Source organism: Asterias amurensis, chromosome 17 (assembly GCF_032118995.1).
Source record: "Asterias amurensis chromosome 17, ASM3211899v1".
Lineage (NCBI taxonomy): Eukaryota > Metazoa > Echinodermata > Asteroidea > Forcipulatida > Asteriidae > Asterias > Asterias amurensis.
In genome coordinates this window covers 3,092,685-3,108,236 of record NC_092664.1, presented here as the reverse complement: position 1 = coordinate 3,108,236, position 15,552 = coordinate 3,092,685, and the positions used below count along the sequence as shown (strand labels likewise).

At 46.0% G+C, this 15,552-nt stretch overlaps 2 protein-coding genes across 9 annotated transcripts in view; one reads left to right on the top strand and one right to left on the bottom strand.

Moving 5' to 3' along the window:
- The window catches only part of LOC139949514 (uncharacterized), a 266,216-nt gene that overhangs the window by 56,926 nt on the left and 193,738 nt on the right, over positions 1-15,552 (top strand). The window lies entirely within an intron of this gene.
- LOC139949512 (uncharacterized) overlaps positions 1-15,552 on the bottom strand; it is a 287,926-nt gene that overhangs the window by 249,823 nt on the left and 22,551 nt on the right. The gene's annotated exons all lie outside the window — the stretch shown is intronic.

The following is a 15,552-nucleotide window of genomic DNA, read 5'->3' as shown; positions in this document are numbered from 1 at the left end:
TGGCCTTCTTTAAAGTCCATAAAAGTCAGCCCATCAGGTACTTTTGTTGATTTCTTCTCTCTGTATTCTTTGATCTGTTGGTCCATGAGTTGATTTACCTCATCCTGCTTGTGCTCTGCTTTGTTGACCTCTTTGCTGTTTGTAGCTCGTGCAGTTTCCATTGTCTTGACTCTGTCTTTATAAATCTGTTCTGCCTCTTGCATCAGTTTCTGCTTCTCTCTCCTGGCAGGCTCTTTGGCAATCTCCTCATCGGCTTTCTTTGAGATTTTCTCTTTGGTTGCAGCAAACATAGAGTCTAGCGTCTTACGAGACGAGTCTATTTCTTGAATAGCAGTGTCGAAGGCTTTGATACTCTCTCCTACTTTAGCTAGAAGTTCTGTGGCATGACGTTTACTTTTGTCTGAAGCTTCATTCAGTTCTATTGCAGGGTGCATTCTGTGGTCATTTGCAATGCAAGTTGTACATATCAGTTTCTTGCATGTTTCACAATACACGAGAAGATCCTTGGCAGTATGCTTGCTACACTTGGAAACAATCTTCTGACGGGGTGCTTGTTTTCCTTGAAGCTGTTTTAGTTGGGTTTCCTGTGTTTCATCAGCTTCTATCAATGAAAGTGTTTTAAAGTCTGCTTTCAGACCGTCAATGCCATTTTCTTTTAACAGAGTTTCCTGTCCTTCTAGCACTGACTGAGTTGTTATATTGGATGCCATTCTGACTGAAAGGACTTGCTGAAACGTGAAACTGTGAATTAAAAGAGAAAATAGCCAATTTAGTTCAATGTATAATACCATCAGTGGAAGACTCGAGTACATGATCTTACTTGCCTTTAGTCATTAGTCAGTACTTTATACAATCACTGATTATAAAATGAGACATGCTTGTCAAAAAATACTTCTCCTTTACTTTCTTTATTTACTTTTCATAAATTTAACAAAGGTATGTACATTTTGTTTGCCATTTTTGTAATTTTACTAAGAGGTAATACAGGCATTTTGTTTGCGTTTGTTTACACGTACATGCCTTACTTTGTATAGGCCTTTTTGCCTACAGGTGACCTCAATCCTCCAATATCATTCTATTCTATGTCACTCCATTCCTATTTGTTTGGATAAGATTGGGGTGTCATGCTAGTGGGGCGGATAGGGATTCGGGGAATGGTGTCTTTGATGATGCACAGAAAATGCAACAGAGAGTTTCTCATGAGTTATGAAAGAGCACTTAAATATTCAAACCAGCTGCTGTTGTTATTTCTTTTTTTCAAAAGACAAATCTGTGTTGGTTTTTTGACAGGAAATATTCCTCATGACACGCTCTTTGTGCCACATTCCATCAAAGAAACAATTTCCATTGTGGAACTGACGTGGGAGAACGGTTACGAGCACCGATCTCAAACTTTGGTGTTTCTGATCAGCAGAGTGTGGGTTTGAGTCCCCAGCCATGACACTTTTGTCCTTAAGCAAGACACTTTACCATTGCTTCGTCCTTCAAATGGGACGTAAAGCCGATGGTCCCATGTGTTGGTCCCATCAAAAAGAAATGGTGGTTTGCCCCGGTGTTCCTGGTTGTGGCTGCTTCATGCGCCGTAGCACCTTGTAAACCCTTATAAGTGCTACTTAATTGGGTCTCAGAATCCATCACTGCAATAACCTATCTTTCTGAAAGTTAGTATACACTCGGCGCCTTGAGTACCTTGTTTGGTAGATACGTGCGCTTATATAAGACTTTGATTATATTATATCACCATTCTGCCTTACTTTGCCTGAACCAGTGTTTAATGATAATTGATTGTAATTTTGGCCTACAACCCCTTAGTCTTTCTGAATCACATCCACTTACTTGAATCATTGCTATTTAATGTATGAATATACTGAAGACAGTGTTGGTTTCTATACTACATTTAATCCAATTAGTAGGAAAACATACTAGAAAAATCAACCATATGCTTTTAAAAGCATAGTGCTATATTGACTCAGTGTGTAAAAACTCTGTAATAGTGCAAAACAGACTGGCAAAAATGGTAACTTGCAAACTGAAAGTTGATTTCAAGTTCAATATCCAGGATACAATACACCCACGTAGACAGACAACAATGGCAAATGTAGCTATGTGTAAAATGTAGGCGTACGTGTACAAGTTGGATATTTAGTACATGGTTCGATTGTTTCTTTTTATGCTGCACCTAGCTATTGGTTGTTTCTTTGTGTGCTGTACCTAGCTGTACCAGTCAGTCAGCCTATTGTACTCATTTTGTGACTCTAGAAGGAAATCAAAGTTTGAAGTGAAATGAAAGTTGAAGTTCTAAAGTTTATAACTTTGACTTCAACATTACAACAGACTTGCACATATTGCACAGTCAAATTAAAAGAATGAACCTTATGAGTGTTTCAATGATTCCGGATGAGTAAGTTAAAACAATAAAAACCCTGGAGTGTCCTGACATGTAACTCATATGCCTAATTGCAATGTTAATGACTTACAATTAGGGTGAAGTTTGTTGTCGTTGACACTTAGATTCATTTTAGAATAAAAATGTCATGATTATGAAACCAGATCTGGACATGTGAATAAGCTAAATTGATAACAGCATGGAATGTTCGTAACTCCTAATTGTAACAATGTATCAAATCGGAACTTGTCTCAAATGTTGCCCCTTGACATCCATAACTTATAATTGCAATGGATGTAGTGGCATGAAACTTGTATTAATTCTTGCCACTGATGACAGGCATAAAATAATATTACTCTGACACTGGATCCGGATGATTGAACTAAATCAAAAATTACAAATTGTATACATGTACAGTACATCTAAAATGATCTTTCCCAAAAGATAGGGGGAGTAGTTCATGAATTAGCAAATATTTTCTGGCTGAGTACTATTGAGTAAATTGTGTGACTCTACCAACACACAGACAGGGTGTATACAACGTGTTGGGTGTGTGTATGAATCTGATCATTTGTTCCATTGACATTGGTTCCTGGCAGCTGATTGGCTGCACTCATTGAGTGATAACTATGAGTCTACTTCACTCTACTTACCGGTAGAGTCGAATTACTAATTTGCATATTCCCTATGCCGCGAGGCAGAATGCTAAGACTTTTACACACAATAGCGCCCTCCACCGTCCTACCCATAACGCCCCGCGACATGCCCGTCACGGAGTCGTCCTCTTTTCTCTTAGCCGCGAGTGGGTGAGGTTGTGTTTTAAATCTGTTTCACAGTTCAACCGTTATAACTAAACCTTTCCTCGCTAAGAGTGCTTAAAAAGACTTGATAATTGTAGAGTTGTAGTTGTTGTTGTAGTGAGTTGTGAAATAAACTATAGTTTGATTTCGTTGATAAATAATGAGTAGTGTTAAGAAACTGGGGAGGGCTTCGGCTGTCGCTACTGGGGTTACGTCCGTTTCCCCGGGACAGTCGGAGCTCTCGGGGGCTGCACCGGCGACACTCCGTCGCCCGGCTTGCAGTCCTCCAGCCGGCCCACGCAGCCTCTGTCGGCTACGTCGGCCGGATTACCCACCGATCAAAGAGGGGTTGCTTCCCGCTCCCCCTCTTCGGTCAGTGTGCGTGGGTCGACCCAGTCGAAGGTCAAACGCCCCGGCAAGGCCAAGAAAAACGGTGCCGGGGCAGCGACCAAGAGAGGCAGGGCAAAAGGTGGCTCCGTTCCGAAGCGCACCGCCCACTCTCCCAGCACTGCCTCGGGGTCTCTGCAGCCGGAGGGCATCCCCCCTCCGCACGGCTCAGAATACCCGGCCCGCACCGACACCGTGGATTCCCCCACAACGGTTGGCGACGGCCTTTTGCGAGGTTTTAAGACCCACAAGGCACCTGCCCACGCCATAGGCTGTGGGGCGCTGGCCATGGGGAGAAGGATTATGGGTGCGGAGTCGGGTACCTGGGACTCCCCCGGGATACCCCACTCACAGGGCCCGCCCTCGTCTTCGGGTTTCACCCGTTGTTCGGGCATCCCTGTCACTCAAGTTTCCTCAGAGAGAGCCTCGGATTCGTCCCGTGAGCGGGTACCGAATAAGCGGCAGAGGACCAGAAAAGACCGTCATCTTCGGTCGTCTGACGACTCCTCTCCTGACGGCCATAGGAAGCATCATCGGGGTAGCGAGCCGCTCTCCCGAGACGAATTCCTCACGGCTTTCCAAACCTTAGCGGCCTCAATATCCGGCCGGCGCGAGGTTCAGGAATTTTCCCAATTTTCGGGACCGTACACCCAGCCCGACCAATCCGGTCATGGCTGGGTGCGCCAGGATCGAGGCGGCGTGCCGTGCACGGTCAGCCGGCCACCGGCCTCCCCTCCCAGCCACCGTCCCACGGTCACCACACAGGAGGTTGCATGGGGTGTGATGGAACAGGGTGATGTGCGGTCACGCACGGGTGCACGTCCACAGTCCCAGACGGGGATTAGCATACACCCCTCCGGATCCTTTGTATCCGATCGGGATGCAGAACACCATGATTTGTTAGACACAGCCCTGCCTTTGGGTCAACAATCAGTGAGTGTATCCGACCCCCCCGGGTCCGGCGACTCGTCCCCGGAAGAGGACGAGTTGACCACGGCAGTTCAACGGCTTTCGATTGCCGAAACTGAATTGCGCCTTGTCCAAAGGGACATGGCCCGGGTGTTGGGTCTCCCCGCCGAGGAAGCGGGGGACGCCCCCGAGGAACGACGGTCTTTTAAGAGAAGGACTGGCCCCGCTCCGAGGAGTGGGAATGTTTTCCCGGCGATGCCGCTAGACCGGGTATGCGCTGACCGCATCGAAGGCATCATGTCGGCATCCTCTTGGACGGCCTACCCCAAGCGGGCGGATTTATATTACCGATTTCCCCCCGGGGATTTCGATAAATATTTCTCGACCCCAGTCCTGCCGGACTCGGCGGCAGACAAGCTGACCGCAGACAGGGGGCAACCTCTTCTAAACTTCCCTTCGCCGACAAGGCGCGGGGGAAGTTGGAAGAAGCAGCCTGGAAGATAGACTCAGCATCACGCTTTGGCATGCGAACATCGTCTTTTTTACTCCTTCTGTCCGAGTACCTCACGCTTGCCGGCGACGAGGACTCGGCAATCCCAGCGGACATGATGGTGGCGGCCCTCCACTGCCTGGATAATGGCCTGCGCACGGTCCTAGATCAGTTTACGAGGGTTTCCACCCTAGCAACATCTGCACGTAGGGCAAACGTCCTAGACGCTCTGTTCCTCCCGTCCGTCGGGGCTCGCTAACGACTTGATGCGCTCCCCCTAACGGGACGAGACCTGTTTGCAGGGAAATTCCAGGAGTCCATGGAGGCCGAAGCCAGACGCCTCAAGGCCACGGATAAAATCAACTTAAGGAAGCCGCGGACCTCTGTACCGGCGGCAAGGAAAGGCAAACAAGCCTCCTTTGTGATTCCACGTAGGCGCCCACAGAGACCCGCCCGTGGCGGTTTTCGTGGGAACCAAGGACCACCGAACGCACGCACGCCGGCCCAAGGCCAACAGCGGGCCCAGCCAGGCCGTGGTTTTCGTGCGTCCGCCCCCCGGTATCCCGGGGCGTGGCGGAAGTGACCTCCCGGTCTCCAGGCGACCTCCCGCCGACGGACCCGTGGGAGGCCGCCTTCAGGAATTTTTGGGGTCCTGGGCTCAGATCACGTCCGACAGATGGGTCCTCGAGACGATCGAGTACGGCTACGCACTCGAGTTCACGAGGACCCCCCCGTTGGACATGCTGGTTCGGCCAACGCCCACCCCGTCCGACCCTCTCAAGCGCCGTGCCCTCGAAGGGGAGATCAGTTCCCTTCTCCTCAAGCGGGCAATACGCGTTGTCCCCGACCAGGGGACACGGACGGGGTTCATGTCCACTTTCTTCTTAGTTCCCAAGAAGGAGGCGGACGCTTGGCGGCCGATCCTGAATTTAAAGCCCCTAAACCGATTTATCCGCCCAAAGCGCTTCGGCATGGAAACGCTGCGGGCAATCCTCGAGTCAATCGAAACGCCCGCATGGGGGGCAAGCTTGGACCTTCGGGACGCTTACCTCCATGTCCCCATCAGGGCCGAACACCGCAAATTCCTGCGCTTCCTCTACAACGGGACGCTATACGAATTTGGGGTGCTCCCCTTTGGGCTGTCGACCTCCCCTCGGGTTTTCACCCGAGTGGTACGGGCGATCGGGGCAGCACTTCGGAGACGAGGACTGCTGATTTTTCAATACCTCGACGATTGGCTGATTGTGGGCCGATCACGGGAGGCAACGGACGCGGCGCTTACACTTACTTGGCGCCTCACGTCCAGCCTGGGGTTCCTCATCAACTCCGAGAAATCGCATCCGATCCCCTCTCAGGTGCCCACCTTTCTCGGTGCGGCTCTCGACCTTCAGAGGGGGCTAGCCCGCCCTTCGGCGGAACGGGTACAGAACTTACAGCAGTGCGTGGCCCTTTTCCTGGGGGCTACGGTGGCGCCAGCGGTAGCCTGGCTCAAGTTACTCGGTCTTATGGCCAGCATGGTAGACCTAGTAGATTTCTGCAGACTGAGGATGAGACCTATCCAGCTCCATCTCCTCTCCTACTTTCGGCCCAGCTGTCATTCGGTCAACCTCCCGGTGCCTACCACGCCGTGGCTGACCCCCCACCTTCAATGGTGGGTGGAGGACGCCAACCTTACACGTGGTCGGGTGTTCCGCCCGCCCCGACCATCAGCGACCGTCGTCACCGACGCGTCTCTGTACGGCTGGGGGGCGACCCTCGACCCCCGCCAGATAGCGGGGGTGTGGGGCCCGGAACACCACTCGACCCACATCAATGTCCTGGAAATGCTGGCGGTCCGGAATGCCCTCCAGCATTTCCGGGCACAGCTAGTCGGGCAGGCCGTCCTGGTGCGCTCCGACAACGCTACAGTGGTAGCGTTTATCAATCACCAGGGGGGCACCCGGTCGGCCCTGCTGTGTGCACTAGCGTGGGACCTGATCCACTGGTGCATACAGCAGGGGATCGCCCTGTCGGCGGTGTACATCTCGGGGAAGGAGAATGTCACGGCCGACGCTCTTTCCCGGGGCTGGATCGTCCCGACAGAATGGTCCCTCCGCCCTTGTGTGGCCCAGTCGCTCTTCCTGCTTATCGACCGACCTCATGTGGATCTGTTCGCCTCTCGGACAAACAATCAACTGCCGATCTACTGCGCCAGGGGCCCCGACCCCGGGGCATGGCGGATCGACGCTCTGACTATGCGATGGGAGGGGCTGTTGGCATACGCCTACCCGCCCATCTCCCTCATTTCACGGGTGCTGACAAAGATCGAGCAGGATCATTGCAAAGTTCTCCTGATCGCCCCTTTTTGGCCCCGACAGCCCTGGTTCCCACGGCTGGTCAGGCTCCTGGTACACAGGCCGGTAGTTCTCCCACAGCGCCCGGACCTCATATACCAGCCCGGGTCCAGAGTAGTGCATCCGACTCCGAGGGACCTGCACCTGACGTGCTGGGTGCTGTCACAAGATCCCTCAGAGCAGCGGGCCTTTCGAGACGGGCTGCGGAAGTTGCCGCCCAGTCCCGAAGGGCCTCAACCCGAAGAGTTTATGACTGCCGACTACGCCATTTCTTTAAATGGTGTAGGCGGCGAGCTATTCATCCCGCCGATACTTCTGTAGAGGAAGTCGGGGATTTCCTCCTATATCTTTTTGATAGCGGGCTGGCAACGGCCACGGTGAAAAATTACCGTTCGGCCATTGCTGCAGTCCACGGAGGATTCACCGACGGCTCGACAGTCTCAGATAACCAGGCGATTGGACAGCTGACTAAGGGGATGTTTGTCACCCGTCCCCGGGTGCACAAACTGGTCCCATCCTGGGACCTCTTTAGCGTGCTGTCAGCACTAGCAAAACCCCCTTTCGAGCCACTGAGTGGGGCCACGCTACTACATCTAACGGTCAAAGTGGCCTTTTTGTTAGCGGTCGCTACGTCTCGCCGACGTAGCGAGCTGCACTCCCTTACGGTGGCGGCGGGGCACATCCGGTGGGAACCCGGAGGTGTCCGCCTGGTCCCTGCGGCGGGGTTTTTAGCCAAAAATCAATCCAGTGCTTTCGAACCCCCGGATATTTTTGTTCCCGACCTTAAAACCTTTTCGGCGGTCGCGGGGGACAAGCTTTGGTGCCCGGAAGGGCCCTAAAGTGGTACATCGATCGCACAAAGTCAATCCGAACGGGCCACGAACAGCTGTTCGTGTCCACGGTTCCACCATTCCGACCAGCGTCCCGCGATACAATCGCGCGTTGGATAGTCACAGCCATCCGCTCGGTGCCGGGCGGATGGCCAGCGTCCGATGGTCCAGTTCATGCCCACGAAGTACGGGGAGTGTCGGCCTCATGGGCTTTCTTTAAAGGGGTCTCCATGAGTGATATTACAAGGGCGGCCTCCTGGAAGAGCCCGTCCACGTTCTCTGACTGCTACCTGAAGGACGTTCTACAGGTGGATGGGAGAGCAGGTAGAGCGGTTTTACAGGCGGCCAGCCGAGCTGCAAAGCCAGGACAAGCTCCACCTCGGCAGTCACGTGTTTAGGTGAGTTTTTCCACGGTAATACAGTGCTAACAATACTTATAATGTTTTGTTCACCCGTGGGACGATACCCCCTGTACGTTTTGGGCATGGACCACTATCGGGCCTAGCGGCCGCGAAGCGTTCTCTGAATTTTGAGAGCGCCGGGGTCCTACGCCCCCCCCACTTAAGACATGCAGTAGCACCGCGTATACCCACCGCCTTTCCTCGGTGCGAGTCTATGCAAATTAGTAATTCGACTCTACCGGTAAGTAGAGTGAAGTAGACTCCCCCCCCCCACAGTAGTGTGGATGGGGTCTACGAACGAATACTTACCGGTAGAGTATCCCTCCCTCCTTCCCCACATACTCGGTCCTTGGGTGCTTACATTTAGTAGGGCTCATCGAAAAGAGGACGACTCCGTGACGGGCATGTCGCGGGGCGTTATGGGTAGGACGGTGGAGGGCGCTATTGTGTGTAAAAGTCTTAGCATTCTGCCTCGCGGCATAGGGAATATGCAAATTAGTAATTCGACTCTACCGGTAAGTATTCGTTCGTAGACCCCATCCACACTACTGTGGGGGGGGATTTCAATACGTGACCAAACTCATCCAAACATGTCTTAAATCTACATCCAAGATTTTCCTGTAATTGGTGGGATCGAGCGGGCTACATGGGAAATCCAAGGCTGATCAAAATTTGCACAAACTTGTGCACGACATGGTCAACACTTATTGGACAATTTTAATAGGGGACTAATTGGTTTGTTTTTGCATGCAATTTATCTATCATTGTTAATGTTACAGTTCGCAAGTCTCACAAGTTTTCAAACCTTTTTGGGACCATTTGTTCCTAGTTGTTCCTACACATGTTGTTTTAGTACAAGGAGGAAACAAACTTGTGAAATTTAACGGGTCCCATTGTTTGAACCTTTGCAAGAATTGTATAGTTTATAAACAATATGACATCGTTTTTATGCAATAACATTTTTTGAATTGATTTTATTCTCAGCTATGCGATGTAAACAGTACATTTGAAACTAAATTATTCATTTTTTTTCAAGACAAATTGTGTAATCCATGATTGCACAATTGCTTTTATTTAGCACTTTAAAATGAAATGTTGTGGGTACAAAGTGATACAAGACTGCAGGGTTTTATAAATACACACAGGCATCGTTTAGTACTACTTTGAATGCTATCCTAATGTGGCTACAGGTTGACACCAATACTCTACTTTGCTGCTTTGCTGATTTTGGTGTTTTGAGCCCGATACACCTTGCAGCGTATGCAGTGTATACAGTGTATTCCAAAGGAATGGATTTTTATATGTAAACAAATTGGTTATTCCTCAAAAATATCTTAACAAAATCATTACTGATTGCCTTTGACTTGTCTTAATCAACTTACTTGAGTTATGACAGAAGAAGATGGCTTGAAACACAGCATCCAATCTGTTAGATGAGTAGGATATTCAAGCAATGATCCGTTGGACTATTACACAGTGACACTCCCTACCTGGTACTGGTATAAGTGACTGTGAACATTGCAAAATGTGGAAATACCAAACTCTATATTTAAGTCTTTGTGTTGTGTTAATGTGGTGTAGTATGCATGGATAACTTTAAGCATGGAGGTAGCTACCTCCATGCTTTGAGTCAGCTTTTCAGATTCAAACTAGGCAGGGTATTCTTATGATAAATATCAATATTGTACTGCTGTGTTCAGGTCACTAAGGTCTTACATGTATTTACACTGGCTGGTTCTATGCTTATGAAATGAGTGGGTGTATGGGGCTTGGGTTTGTTACTGTATGATCACCTCATTGGCTGTACATTGCGCATTGTGTGTAGGTTCTGTCCCAACTTAAGAATCATCCCAACTATACTTGGGACTGGTCCAACTTGTGTTATGCCGGGTGCATTGTGAACAGTTTCTTACAATAATCAGGAAAACCCAGTTATACTCAAGTTGGGACTAGTCCCAACTATAGTTGGGTTGATTCTAGAGTTGGGACGGGACCAATGTACTTTGTTTTTACTACCAGTACTACTATAGTGTGAGCCTGGAGCATCAACTCAATGTTGGCTTGTAACTTATGCAAAACTAATTTCACAAAAGTGCATATATGTTTGTCTAGACAAAATTAATGGACAAACAAGGAAGGTGTTTGGGACACAACAAGTTTGAATCATAACAAATATTTATTATATCAGTGCGGTACCCGCTGCCAAAGCATAGGATTCAAACTGCCTCTAGCCACCGGGCAATCTCAGTAGTCTAGTTGGTAAGACAATGCTCTAGAATTGCAAGGGTCGCAGGTTCGAACCCCACCCGAGTAGTATGCCATCTAATATTTGTTCACAGAACTCACAGGCAGTACTGAGTATACAGTGCTAACAACCATCGGTGTAAGGGTAAAAAAAAACAAAATTAATTATCTTCATCCCTGATGCAAATTATGAGTTTGAATCATATTGAAAGGCGATTGAGATGGGCTAGTATGTTTTCCTTATTCTAGAGTAGATCTGAACTACTAGGCCAATGACCTCACCCAGTGACAAGGAGCAAGTTTGAATCATATTGAAATACTGAGGCAGTTGAGATGGTAGTCCACCTTCCTCATTCTAGAGTAGATCTTAACTGCTAGGCCAATGAGCTCTCATAGTGACAAGGAGCAAGTTTGAATCATATTGAATTACTGAGACTGTTAAAATGGTAGTCTACCTTCCTCATTCTAGAGTAGATCTTAACTGCAAGGCCAATGAGCTCACCAAGTGACAAGGAGCAAGTTTGAATCATATTGAAATACTGAGGCGGTTGAGATGGTAGTCCACCTTCCTCATTCTAGAGTAGATCTTAACTGCTAGGCCAATGAGCTCACCCATTGACAAGGAGCAAGTTTTAATCATATTGAAATACTGAGGTACTTGAGATGGTAGTCCACCTTCCTCATTCTCGAGTAGATCTTAACTGCTAGGCCAATGAGCTCACCCAGTGACAAGGAGCAAGTTTGAATCATATTGAAATACTGAGGTACTTGAGATGGTAGTCCACCTTCCTCATTCTCGAGTAGATCTTAACTGCTAGGCCAATGAGCTCACCCAGTGACAAGGAGCAAGTTTGAATCATATTGAAAACACTGAGGCTGTTGAGATGGTAGTCCACCTGCCTCGTTCTAGAGTAGATCTTAACTGCTAGGCCAATGAGCTCACCCAGTGACAAGGAGCAAGTTTGAATCATATTGAAATACTGAGGCAGTTGGGATGGTAGTCTACCTTCCTCATTCTAGAGTAGATCTTAACTGCTAGGTCAATGAGCTCACCCAGTGACAAGGAGCAAGTTTGCATCATATTGAAATACTGAGACTGTTAAAATGGTAGTCTACCTTCCTCATTCTAGAGTAGATCTTAACTGCTAGGCCAATGAGCTCACCCAGTGGCAAGGAGCAAGTTTGAATCATATTGCAATACTGAGGCAGTTGAGATGGTAGTCCACCTTCCTCATTCTAGAGTAGATCTTAACTGCTAGGCCAATGAGCTCACCCAGTGCAAGGAGCAAGTTTGAATCATATTGCAATACTGAGGCAGTTGAGATGGTGGTCTACCTTCCTCATTCTAGAGTAGATCAAAACTGCTAGGCCAATGAGCTCGCCCTGTATGACAAGGAGCAAGTTTGAATCATATTGAAATACTGAGGCAGTTGAGATGGTAGTCCACCTTCCTCATCCTAGAGTAGATCTTAACTGCTAGGCCATGCAATGAGCTCACCCAGTGATAAGGAGCAAGTTTTAATCATATTGAAATACTGGGGCAGTTGAGATGGTTGTCCACCTTTCTCAATCTAGAGTAGATCTTAACTACTACTTGTACATCTAGTCAAGGAGCGATTAAACAAAACAGTGATTTGTATTACAACATTTATTTCAATTTTTACTCTCTGTTAGTTATAACTTGGAATGATAGCATATAAATTAAGAATTACTTAAAATATGGTAAAGCAAAAACGGGAAAATAACTAATGACTGATTCGTGTTACTTTAACCAAAGATTGTGTGCCATGTACAAATTCAGAAGAAGAAAAGAAAATTGTAAGAAAAATATATACAAACTAAATAAGAGTACACAAAATGCAGCATAGTCCAAAAAGGTATTTAGGGCACTGTATACGTTTGGTAATTACTCAAAATATAGCATAAAACCTTACTTGGTAGCAAGCAACGGAGAGCTGTTAGAAAAGACTCCCTCTGGAGTAATGTAGTTTTTGAGAGTAACTTGTCATAAAAATAATAAAAGACTTCTGGCCAGAAGCCTTTTATTCCTATCTGAAAGCACACTATTTTGTACAGCAAGGGTGTTTTTCTTTCTTCATGTTCTTGCAACTTCAATGACCAATTGAGTACAAATTTTCCAGGCTTGTTATTTTATGCATATGTTGGGATACACCAAGTGAGAAGACTGATCTTTGACAATTACCAACAGTGCTAGTGTCTTTAAAGCCAGTGGACACTTCCGGTAAACAGTATTGTCCAAGTCCCAAACTTCGTGTATCACAACTTATATAAAATAACAAACCTGTGAAAATTTAGGCTCAATCGGTCATCGGAGTCGAGAGAAAATAACGGGAAAACCCACTCTTGTTTCCACACAATTCGCCGTGTTATTACATGTGTTCAAAATAAATCCGTAATTCTCGCTATCGAGAATTTATATTGTTTTAATGTTTTCTCAAAAAGTAAAGCATTTCAAGGAATAATATTTCAAGAGAAGTTTTTCACCATTACCTTCTGTAAACCCTGTAAATTATTTGTAAATCTGTGAACCTTTTTTTTTTATCTGTACAGAAAGTGTCCAATGGCTTTAAGTCACAGAAATATCACAACAAAACCTCAAAGGATTCAAATTTGATTTTACTTTTACACTTACACGTATAAACTATATTTACTTATAAACCACAATGGGAACTGACTAATATTTATAAAGGATACAATGTTTATGTGACCTAGAGATGTGAGATCTTACAATGATCAGACTGTTGTAGTTGATTTGCTTTTGTCAGGGTTCCATGTTGGTTATGATATTCCACAAAACGACAAATTGGTTCAGAAAATTAGTCATGCAGGTGATTCAGAGGAAAAATTGTAGAAATAATAATAATAAAAATAACTAGACTCAAGTTTTTGTCATAACAAAAACAAGGTGTTCGGCTTCCGGGAGTACAAAAATACACCCTGGTGGACAATTATCAAAGGAAAAACCCATGAAAATAGGCCTTTTCAAAGCATTTTACATGCACTTCCGGTTTAGAAAGGTCAAAAGGTCAAGAGAAGGTCACCAACATATTCATTTTTGTGAAGTACGTAAACCCCTTTCATATGATGTATAGATTGTCAAAATAGCTTTTGTAGTTGAGGACATAGGAACTTATGAATGATGACGACTGGAGAAGAGACTAACTAAACGAAAGGGAAATGTTTATTGAAAACGCCTTGAAAACAGACTTTAAACGAAGCTGATATAATATTTTAAAAAAGAAGTAAAAAAAAAAAAAACCAAACAGACAGCAACATCAACAACTGGTTTAGCGGGTTTCCCATCCAAGTACTGACCGGGCCCGATGTTGCTTAACTTCACTGATCGGACGAGAACTGGTGTGATCAACGCAGTACGGTAGTAGTCAAAACAAAAAATGTATTTTTGACGAAAATACACAAAAAATCTGATTTGAACCAGAAGACAAGGTAAAAATGGGGTCATGTCTGCGAGGCCTTTACGGAGTTTTTAACGACCTTTCCGATTATGTATCGATTGTAAGAATCCATCACGTGGATCAAAAATAATGATTTTTTGAAATAATAAACTTTGAATTTTTATAACTCAAGAATGGATGCCGTCATCATGACCTAACTAACACATTATTCCACTCCTAATGCATATCTAACTATGTGCGAAGTTTCAAGTTCATACGAGTTTGGGAAGTGTGCTTTTGTTCGAGGACAAGGGACGAAGAGCAGAAGAAGATGAAATTCTGGATTGTTTTATTTATTTGTTTGTACTAAAGTTTTCTTTAATCCGGCAGTTTATTTTAGCAAGACCACTCCTAATTGCTTGGGCCCTATACTTTAACCATTCTGTTTTCTTTGAATGTTTTGTATTGTAACATCCATGTCTGTGCATGGAGGTAGAAATAGATTAGTTTACGTAACGTCCTTTCCTACTACAGAAAGTTTAAAAGGGCTTATGTTATTCCAGAGATTTTTTTCTTCAAACTATTTAACTCAGAATAACTTGGATAGTTGTTTTAACAAATAATCAAAACAATTGATGATTATGCTAAGTTCAAGAAGTAATAGATATTGTAATACTGACGTGAATTCCGTGGGTCCAAAACGCCCTTCACCCGGGGGGAGTGGTTGATCGATGTAACGTCTCTATTCTTCTCGGTGTTTAACCAAAACATGACCAATGTTCGTCATTTTGTACTGTTGTTTTCTCACATAATTAAAAGTCCCATGAATCACTGAAGTAGGTGGCCATCTCAGCGAAACTTTGTCTTCAATTCCACATTGACCACTAAGCCATCAGTTTGACGCCGAAGATTGAGAGGAAATCGTTTTCGCAGCGTTCTGCATAAATAGAGCTATACAGCTCTAAATAATAGAGCTGTATAGCTCTATGCATATCACGCTATGGCACAGAGTACAATAAACTTGGCAGCATGCCACCAAATAAATGATGCCTAATAGTAATACACTACACGTGTACGACACACATGTTACGCACAACCAATGGGGAAATTTCGTAGTTCTTTATACATGAAATTATGAATTTTCAAACTCGATTTTGAACCAGAAGACGAGATCAAAATGGGATCATGTCTGCGAGGCATTTACAGAGTTTTTAACGAACTTTCCGATGATGTGTCGATTGTAACAACCTATCATGTAGATCAAAAGTTATGATTTTTTGAAATAATAAACTTTGAAAATTCATAACTCAAGAATTGATGACGTCATCGTGACGTAACTCAAACGGTTTCTTCTCC